The sequence below is a fragment of the Schistocerca gregaria genome, unplaced genomic scaffold (genome assembly GCF_023897955.1).
Source record: "Schistocerca gregaria isolate iqSchGreg1 unplaced genomic scaffold, iqSchGreg1.2 ptg001059l, whole genome shotgun sequence".
Classification (NCBI taxonomy): Eukaryota; Metazoa; Arthropoda; class Insecta; order Orthoptera; family Acrididae; genus Schistocerca; species Schistocerca gregaria.
Window position 1 is genome coordinate 337,501 of NW_026062405.1, and position 7,500 is coordinate 345,000.

Here is a 7,500-nt window from a genome sequence, read left to right on the forward strand (position 1 = left end):
GTCCAAAGCTGAAGCGCCGCTGACGGGAGCGATTATTCCGCCCGAGAGCATCCCGAGCCAACAGCGGCGCGGGTCCGGGGCCGGGCCAGGTAGGTCCGTCATCCGGGAAGAACCGCGCGCGCTTGCCGGGAGCCCGAGCGCCCAAAGGGGCGAATCGACTCCTCCAGATATACCGCCGAGCAGCCAGCCAGGACACCGGGGCTCTGCCCAACAGACGCGAACCGAGGCCCGCGGAAGGACAGGCTGCGCACCCGGGCCGTAGGCCGGCACCCAGCGGGTCGCGACGTCCTACTAGGGGAGAAGTGCGGCCCACCGCACACCGGAACGGCCCCACCCCGCGGCGAGTGGAAAGGCAACCGGACACGACCCCGCCGCGGATTGCTCCGCGCGGGCGGCCGGCCCCATCTGCCGAGGGCGGGGGCCAGTGGCCGGATGGGCGTGAATCTCACCCGTTCGACCTTTCGGACTTCTCACGTTTACCCCAGAACGGTTTCACGTACTTTTGAACTCTCTCTTCAAAGTTCTTTTCAACTTTCCCTCACGGTACTTGTTCGCTATCGGTCTCGTGGTCATATTTAGTCTCAGATGGAGTTTACCACCCACTTGGAGCTGCACTCTCAAGCAACCCGACTCGAAGGAGAGGTCCCGCCGACGCTCGCACCGGCCGCTACGGGCCTGGCACCCTCTACGGGCCGTGGCCTCATTCAAGTTGGACTTGGGCTCGGCGCGAGGCGTCGGGGTAGTGGACCCTCCCAAACACCACATGCCACGACAGGCGGCAGCCTGCGGGGTTCGGTGCTGGACTCTTCCCTGTTCGCTCGCCGCTACTGGGGGAATCCTTGTTAGTTTCTTTTCCTCCGCTTAGTAATATGCTTAAATTCAGCGGGTAGTCTCGCCTGCTCTGAGGTCGTTGTACGAGGTGTCGCACGCCACACCGCCAGCCGGCTGTGCACGCTACCGAGAAAGTACCGGTATGCGAACCGCCAGGCGACGGGCGCGCATCGCACGTTTAAGGAGACGCGGCCGGCCACACAGGCGACCACGACACTCCCACGTCTCCGAAGCGGGACAAACGCCGCGCGCTTCAGTATACGTAGCCGACCCTCAGCCAGACGTGGCCCGGGAACGGAATCCATGGACCGCAATGTGCATTCGAAACGTCGATGTTCATGTGTCCTGCAGTTCACATGTCGACGCGCAATTTGCTGCGTTCTTCATCGACCCACGAGCCGAGTGATCCACCGTCCTGGGTGATCTTTTCCTTTTCAGTCTCCCACTGTCTCTTTCAAGACAGTAGCATTTGCGGGACTGAGGCGTCTGACGGCCCCTGTTCCACTATTTTTTTGTGTCCAACGGCCTCACAGCCGATGGGCGTCGTACGGCTCCACACCGGAGCGGACAGGCACTCGGGCGAACGTCATTCAAAACCGGCGCCAGGCGCCAGGTACCGCAGGCCAGCCGCTCCAGAGCTTCAGCGCTCGTACCACACAACAACAACACTTCCGCTAGTTTTGAGAGGCACGCGTGGTTCCGCACGCGGCGCACGGCCACTGCCGTACAGGTAGCGTGTTGCGCGACACGACACGCACATCGAAAGACATGCAGTCTAGTCGGTAATGATCCTTCCGCAGGTTCACCTACGGAAACCTTGTTACGACTTTTACTTCCTCTAAATGATCAAGTTTGGTCATCTTTCCGGTAGCATCGGCAACGACAGAGTCGATGCCGCGTACCAGTCCGAAGACCTCACTAAATCATTCAATCGGTAGTAGCGACGGGCGGTGTGTACAAAGGGCAGGGACGTAATCAACGCGAGCTTATGACTCGCGCTTACTGGGAATTCCTCGTTCATGGGGAACAATTGCAAGCCCCAATCCCTAGCACGAAGGAGGTTCAGCGGGTTACCCCGACCTTTCGGCCTAGGAAGACACGCTGATTCCTTCAGTGTAGCGCGCGTGCGGCCCAGAACATCTAAGGGCATCACAGACCTGTTATTGCTCAATCTCGTGCGGCTAGAAGCCGCCTGTCCCTCTAAGAAGAAAAGTAATCGCTGACAGCACGAAGGATGTCACGCGACTAGTTAGCAGGCTAGAGTCTCGTTCGTTATCGGAATTAACCAGACAAATCGCTCCACCAACTAAGAACGGCCATGCACCACCACCCACCGAATCAAGAAAGAGCTATCAATCTGTCAATCCTTCCGGTGTCCGGGCCTGGTGAGGTTTCCCGTGTTGAGTCAAATTAAGCCGCAGGCTCCACTCCTGGTGGTGCCCTTCCGTCAATTCCTTTAAGTTTCAGCTTTGCAACCATACTTCCCCCGGAACCCAAAAGCTTTGGTTTCCCGGAGGCTGCCCGCCGAGTCATCGGAGGAACTGCGGCGGATCGCTGGCTGGCATCGTTTATGGTTAGAACTAGGGCGGTATCTGATCGCCTTCGAACCTCTAACTTTCGTTCTTGATTAATGAAAACATACTTGGCAAATGCTTTCGCTTCTGTTCGTCTTGCGACGATCCAAGAATTTCACCTCTAACGTCGCAATACGAATGCCCCCGCCTGTCCCTATTAATCATTACCTCGGGTTCCGAAAACCAACAAAATAGAACCGAGGTCCTATTCCATTATTCCATGCACACAGTATTCAGGCGGGCTTGCCTGCTTTAAGCACTCTAATTTGTTCAAAGTAAACGTGCCGGCCCACCGAGACACTCAACAAAGAGCACCCTGGTAGGATTTAAACGGGGTCCGCCTCGGGACGCGAAAGCACCCCTTCGGCTCGCCCCACCGGCAGGACGTCCCACGATACATGCCAGTTAAACACCGACGGGCGGTGAACCAACAGCGTGGGACACAAATCCAACTACGAGCTTTTTAACCGCAACAACTTTAATATACGCTATTGGAGCTGGAATTACCGCGGCTGCTGGCACCAGACTTGCCCTCCAATAGATACTCGTTAAAGGATTTAAAGTGTACTCATTCCGATTACGGGGCCTCGGATGAGTCCCGTATCGTTATTTTTCGTCACTACCTCCCCGTGCCGGGAGTGGGTAATTTGCGCGCCTGCTGCCTTCCTTGGATGTGGTAGCCGTTTCTCAGGCTCCCCCTCCGGAATCGAACCCTGATTCCCCGTTACCCGTTACAACCATGGTAGGCGCAGAACCTACCATCGACAGTTGATAAGGCAGACATTTGAAAGATGCGTCGCCGGTACGAGGACCGTGCGATCAGCCCAAAGTTATTCAGAGTCACCAAGGCAAACGGACCAGACAAGCCAATCCGATTGGTTTTGATCTAATAAAAGCGTCCCTTCCATCTCTGGTCGGGACTCTGTTTGCATGTATTAGCTCTAGAATTACCACAGTTATCCAAGTAACGTGGGTACGATCTAAGGAACCATAACTGATTTAATGAGCCATTCGCGGTTTCACCTTAATGCGGCTTGTACTGAGACATGCATGGCTTAATCTTTGAGACAAGCATATGACTACTGGCAGGATCAACCAGGGAGCTGCGTCAACTAGAGCTGAGCAGCCGGCCGCCCGGGAGTGTGTCCCGGGGGCCCGCGCGAACACGCAAGCGTCCGCTCAATTATTCTGCAAACAGGAGGAGGCCGAGCTCCCCTGCACGATACACCTCGAAACCCTCTCAGGTCCCGGCGGCGCGCAGCGCCGTCCTAGGTACTTGGTCGGTTTCGAGAGAGGCGCAATCACCCGGAGTTAGGCGAGTAGACGGTTTTAGTGCAAACACCCTTGCTCCCAACTGAGCTTGCCGCTGCCGACAGAGGCCCGGGAGCGTGCTGTCGTGGCATTGCCGGCGGGAGACAACACGCGCCACCTATGGTGACCGGCAGCTCCAACGCCAGCGCCACACAAGGGCAAAGCCCCACTTGGGTGCAGAAGCGAACTCTCCCAGCACAGCGCACGCGCCAACACGTCCGCACAACTGCGATACAAACCACCTGCGAGAACCGCTGGGGCGACCGAGCAGCAGACGGCGTCGCGGCGCCGAGTGCCAGGCGGCGGCGCATCCTCAACGCACACAGTCCTCAATCAGACCAGCACACTGCAGATGTCCACCGCGCTTCGCACCGGGCTCGGCTGAACCAACTTTGGCCGCCAGGCGCCGCGTGCAGGGTGCGCCGCAGCGTAGCTGCGCCGCCTGCCGGGCCCGTCTGCTGGCGCTCCTGCCACTCGGCGCCCCCCACCAGCCGGCTGTTGCGCGTGCGCCCACGCAGCGCGCGGCCAACACGCCGGGCGGCCCCCCTTCACCGGCCGGGAACAGTCCCACCAAGCCACCGCCGCGTATCGCTTCATACCCACATGGGCCTAGTCACGTGTGTGGATGTGGCGGGTACCGCTGAAACAACCGGTTAATAGCTGTACCGATCGTCGCCATTACAGATTCACCTCCAGCGTGAACAACCGCTCAACAACGGATTTCCAGTTCATTTGCGTATCTTGGGCAGTAAACGTAGATGTCCACCTACATTTGCGAATTCAACAATTCTTGCATGCCAGGATGTCATGTGTCACGACACGCTACATCAGACCACATACACACTGCGACATGTGCAGAAGAGAACACGTGGAAGGTGGCCCGCGCACGTATGCGATGTCCCTTCCGCGATCCACTGTCAACCGGCATCTGCGGCATGTCCCAGATATGGAACGCGGTCCACCAGGGTAGCACTTTGTGTGAGGCAATACGACAAAGTCGGAATACACGCGTCACTACATCAGACGGCTCACGCTGACCTGACCTGACCTGACCTGACCTGACTCACCGCACCACCACACCCAGCGACCCAGGGTGACATACAATGCGTTCGTACGTTCCTCCCACACGCCTCTACGGCGTACCACAGTGCAACCTAGCTGTTATTGGGAGACGAGACAAGTAGCATCGAGCACAACATATGGAAATTGAGATTCGACACCGTTGGGCACAGCCAGCGTACGGTCACACGTATCACACTACTTCACTCTGTACGTAACGACCGATGATCGGTACAGCGTGTGGGTTACGCGTACGACATCAGCGGACAATGGACACAGACCATACCACGACGTACACTGAGGGCGTCGACATCTGAATGCAACTGAACAGCTGCGAGGCTCATTTAACACTCAAACGCCAGACCGACCAGCTTGAGAGGACAGAGACACAAAGAGAGGGACAGAGGGAGGGGGGGGGGGGCCGATATAGTCCTATTGCAGTACAATTGACAGTGGATAGCGGGAATATGTGGAAAGTAAGCAACACTCGCAAGACATCTACATGAGGATAACAACGACACCAGAGATTCCGAGCAGTGAACTATGTTAGGCAAAGGGACAACGTGGGTTAGGTTAAGGGACAACGTGGGTTAGGTTAAGGGACAACGTGGGTTAGGTTAAGGGACAACGTGGGTTAGGTTAAGGGACAACGTGGGTTAGGTTAAGGGACAACGTGGGTTAGGTTAAGGGACAACGTGGGTTAGGTTAAGGGACAACGTGGGTTAGGTTAAGGGACAACGTGGGTTAGGTTAAGGGACAACGTGGGTTAGGTTAAGGGACAACGTGGGTTAGGTTAAGGGACAACGTGGGTTAGGTTAAGGGACAACGTGGGTTAGGTTAAGGGACAACGTGGGTTAGGTTAAGGGACAACGTGGGTTAGGTTAAGGGGCAACTTGAGTTAGGTTAAGGGGCAACTTGAGTTAGGTTAAGGGGCAACTTGAGTTAGGTTAAGGGGCAACTTGAGTTAGGTTAAGGGGCAACTTGAGTTAGGTTAAGGGGCAAATTGAGTTAGGTTAAGGGACAACTTGAGTTAGGTTAAGGGACAACTTGAGTTAGGTTAAGGGACAACTTGAGTTAGGTTAAGGGACAACTTGAGTTAGGTTAAGGGACAACTTGAGTTAGGTTAAGGGACAACTTGAGTTAGGTTAAGGGACAACTTGAGTTAGGTTAAGGGACAACTTGAGTTAGGTTAAGGGACAACTTGAGTTAGGTTAAGGGGCAACTTGAGTTAGGTTAAGGGGCAACTTGAGTTAGGTTAAGGGGCAACTTGAGTTAGGTTAAGGGGCAACTTGAGTTAGGTTAAGGGGCAACTTGAGTTAGGTTAAGGGGCAACTTGAGTTAGGTTAAGGGGCAACTTGAGTTAGGTTAAGGGGCAACTTGAGTTAGGTTAAGGGGCAACTTGAGTTAGGTTAAGGGGCAACTTGAGTTAGGTTAAGGGGCAAATTGAGTTAGGTTAAGGGGCAAATTGAGTTAGGTTAAGGGGCAAATTGAGTTAGGTTAAGGGGCAAATTGAGTTAGGTTAAGGGGCAAATTGAGTTAGGTTAAGGGGCAAATTGAGTTAGGTTAAGGGGCAAATTGAGTTAGGTTAAGGGGCAAATTGAGTTAGGTTAAGGGGCAAATTGAGTTAGGTTAAGGGGCAAATTGAGTTAGGTTAAGGGGCAAATTGAGTTAGGTTAAGGGGCAAATTGAGTTAGGTTAAGGGGCAAATTGAGTTAGGTTAAGGGGCAAATTGAGTTAGGTTAAGGGGCAAATTGAGTTAGGTTAAGGGATAATCTGGTACAACCACAGTTAGGTTAAGCGATAATCTGGTACATCCACAGTTAGGTTAAGCGATAATCTGGTACAGCCACAGTTAGGTTAAGCGATAATCTGGTACAGCCACAGTTAGGTTAAGCGATAATCTGGTACAGCCACAGTTAGGTTAAGCGATAATCTGGTACAGCCACAGTTAGGTTAAGCGATAATCTGGTACAGCCACAGTTAGGTTAAGCGATAATCTGGTACAGCCACAGTTAGGTTAAGCGATAATCTGGTACAGCCACAGTTAGGTTAAGCGATAATCTGGTACAGCCACAGTTAGGTTAAGCGATAATCTGGTACAGCCACAGTTAGGTTAAGCGATAATCTGGTACAGCCACAGTTAGGTTAAGCGATAATCTGGTACAGCCACAGTTAGGTTAAGCGATAATCTGGTACAGCCACAGTTAGGTTAAGCGATAATCTGGTACAGCCACAGTTAGGTTAAGCGATAATCTGGTACATCCACAGTTAGGTTAAGCGATAATCTTGGTTAAATTCGGTATTGTGTGGGAAGGGGGCAGAGAGAGTGGGGGGGGGGGGGGTGGATAGTGGTGGCAGTACGCGGATGCCTGAGTCACCGTCAGATATGTCACGTCGGTGCGATGCTTGTAGCAAGAGGCTGGCGGGTCTGTGTCTCTCTCACTTCTGCAATTTTTCATGTGGTATAACACGAGGGCGGGGGGTGATATTTGGTGCCCGTCTGTGTAGGATGTGTGTTGGTGGTGTTGGTTTATCTGAGCAATGGTAGTTGTCGGAGGAGTGGGGTATTGTGCTTTTATAGGTGGACCTACTGCTCTGGTTATCATAGTGTCGACGGTGCAATGTGGCAGAGAGGATGCACTCGACATTGTCGCATTCCAGATGTTTACGTATTGTGTGTCTCCGTTGCAGGCCGAGAGTGGTGCATGTTCGAGTGTCTGGCTGA

The 7,500-nt window shown here is 54.1% G+C and overlaps 3 non-coding genes across 3 annotated transcripts in view; all 3 read right to left on the reverse strand.

Annotated features, from left to right (window-relative positions):
* LOC126327766 (large subunit ribosomal RNA) overlaps window positions 1-910 on the reverse strand; it is a 4,222-nt gene extending 3,312 nt beyond the window's left edge. Inside the window, exon 1 of the ribosomal RNA XR_007561453.1 lies at window positions 1-910. This exon is cut by the window's left edge and continues 3,312 nt beyond it. This is a non-coding gene — a ribosomal RNA (large subunit ribosomal RNA).
* Window positions 911-1,098: 188 nt separating this feature from the next.
* Window positions 1,099-1,253, reverse strand: LOC126327808 (5.8S ribosomal RNA). The gene has a single exon (XR_007561489.1). It is a non-coding gene; the product is annotated as a 5.8S ribosomal RNA (ribosomal RNA).
* A 361-nt stretch (window positions 1,254-1,614) lies between these two features.
* On the reverse strand, window positions 1,615-3,507 carry LOC126327726 (small subunit ribosomal RNA). Its single transcript, XR_007561413.1, has one exon. It is a non-coding gene; the product is annotated as a small subunit ribosomal RNA (ribosomal RNA).
* Window positions 3,508-7,500: the final 3,993 nt, after the last annotated feature.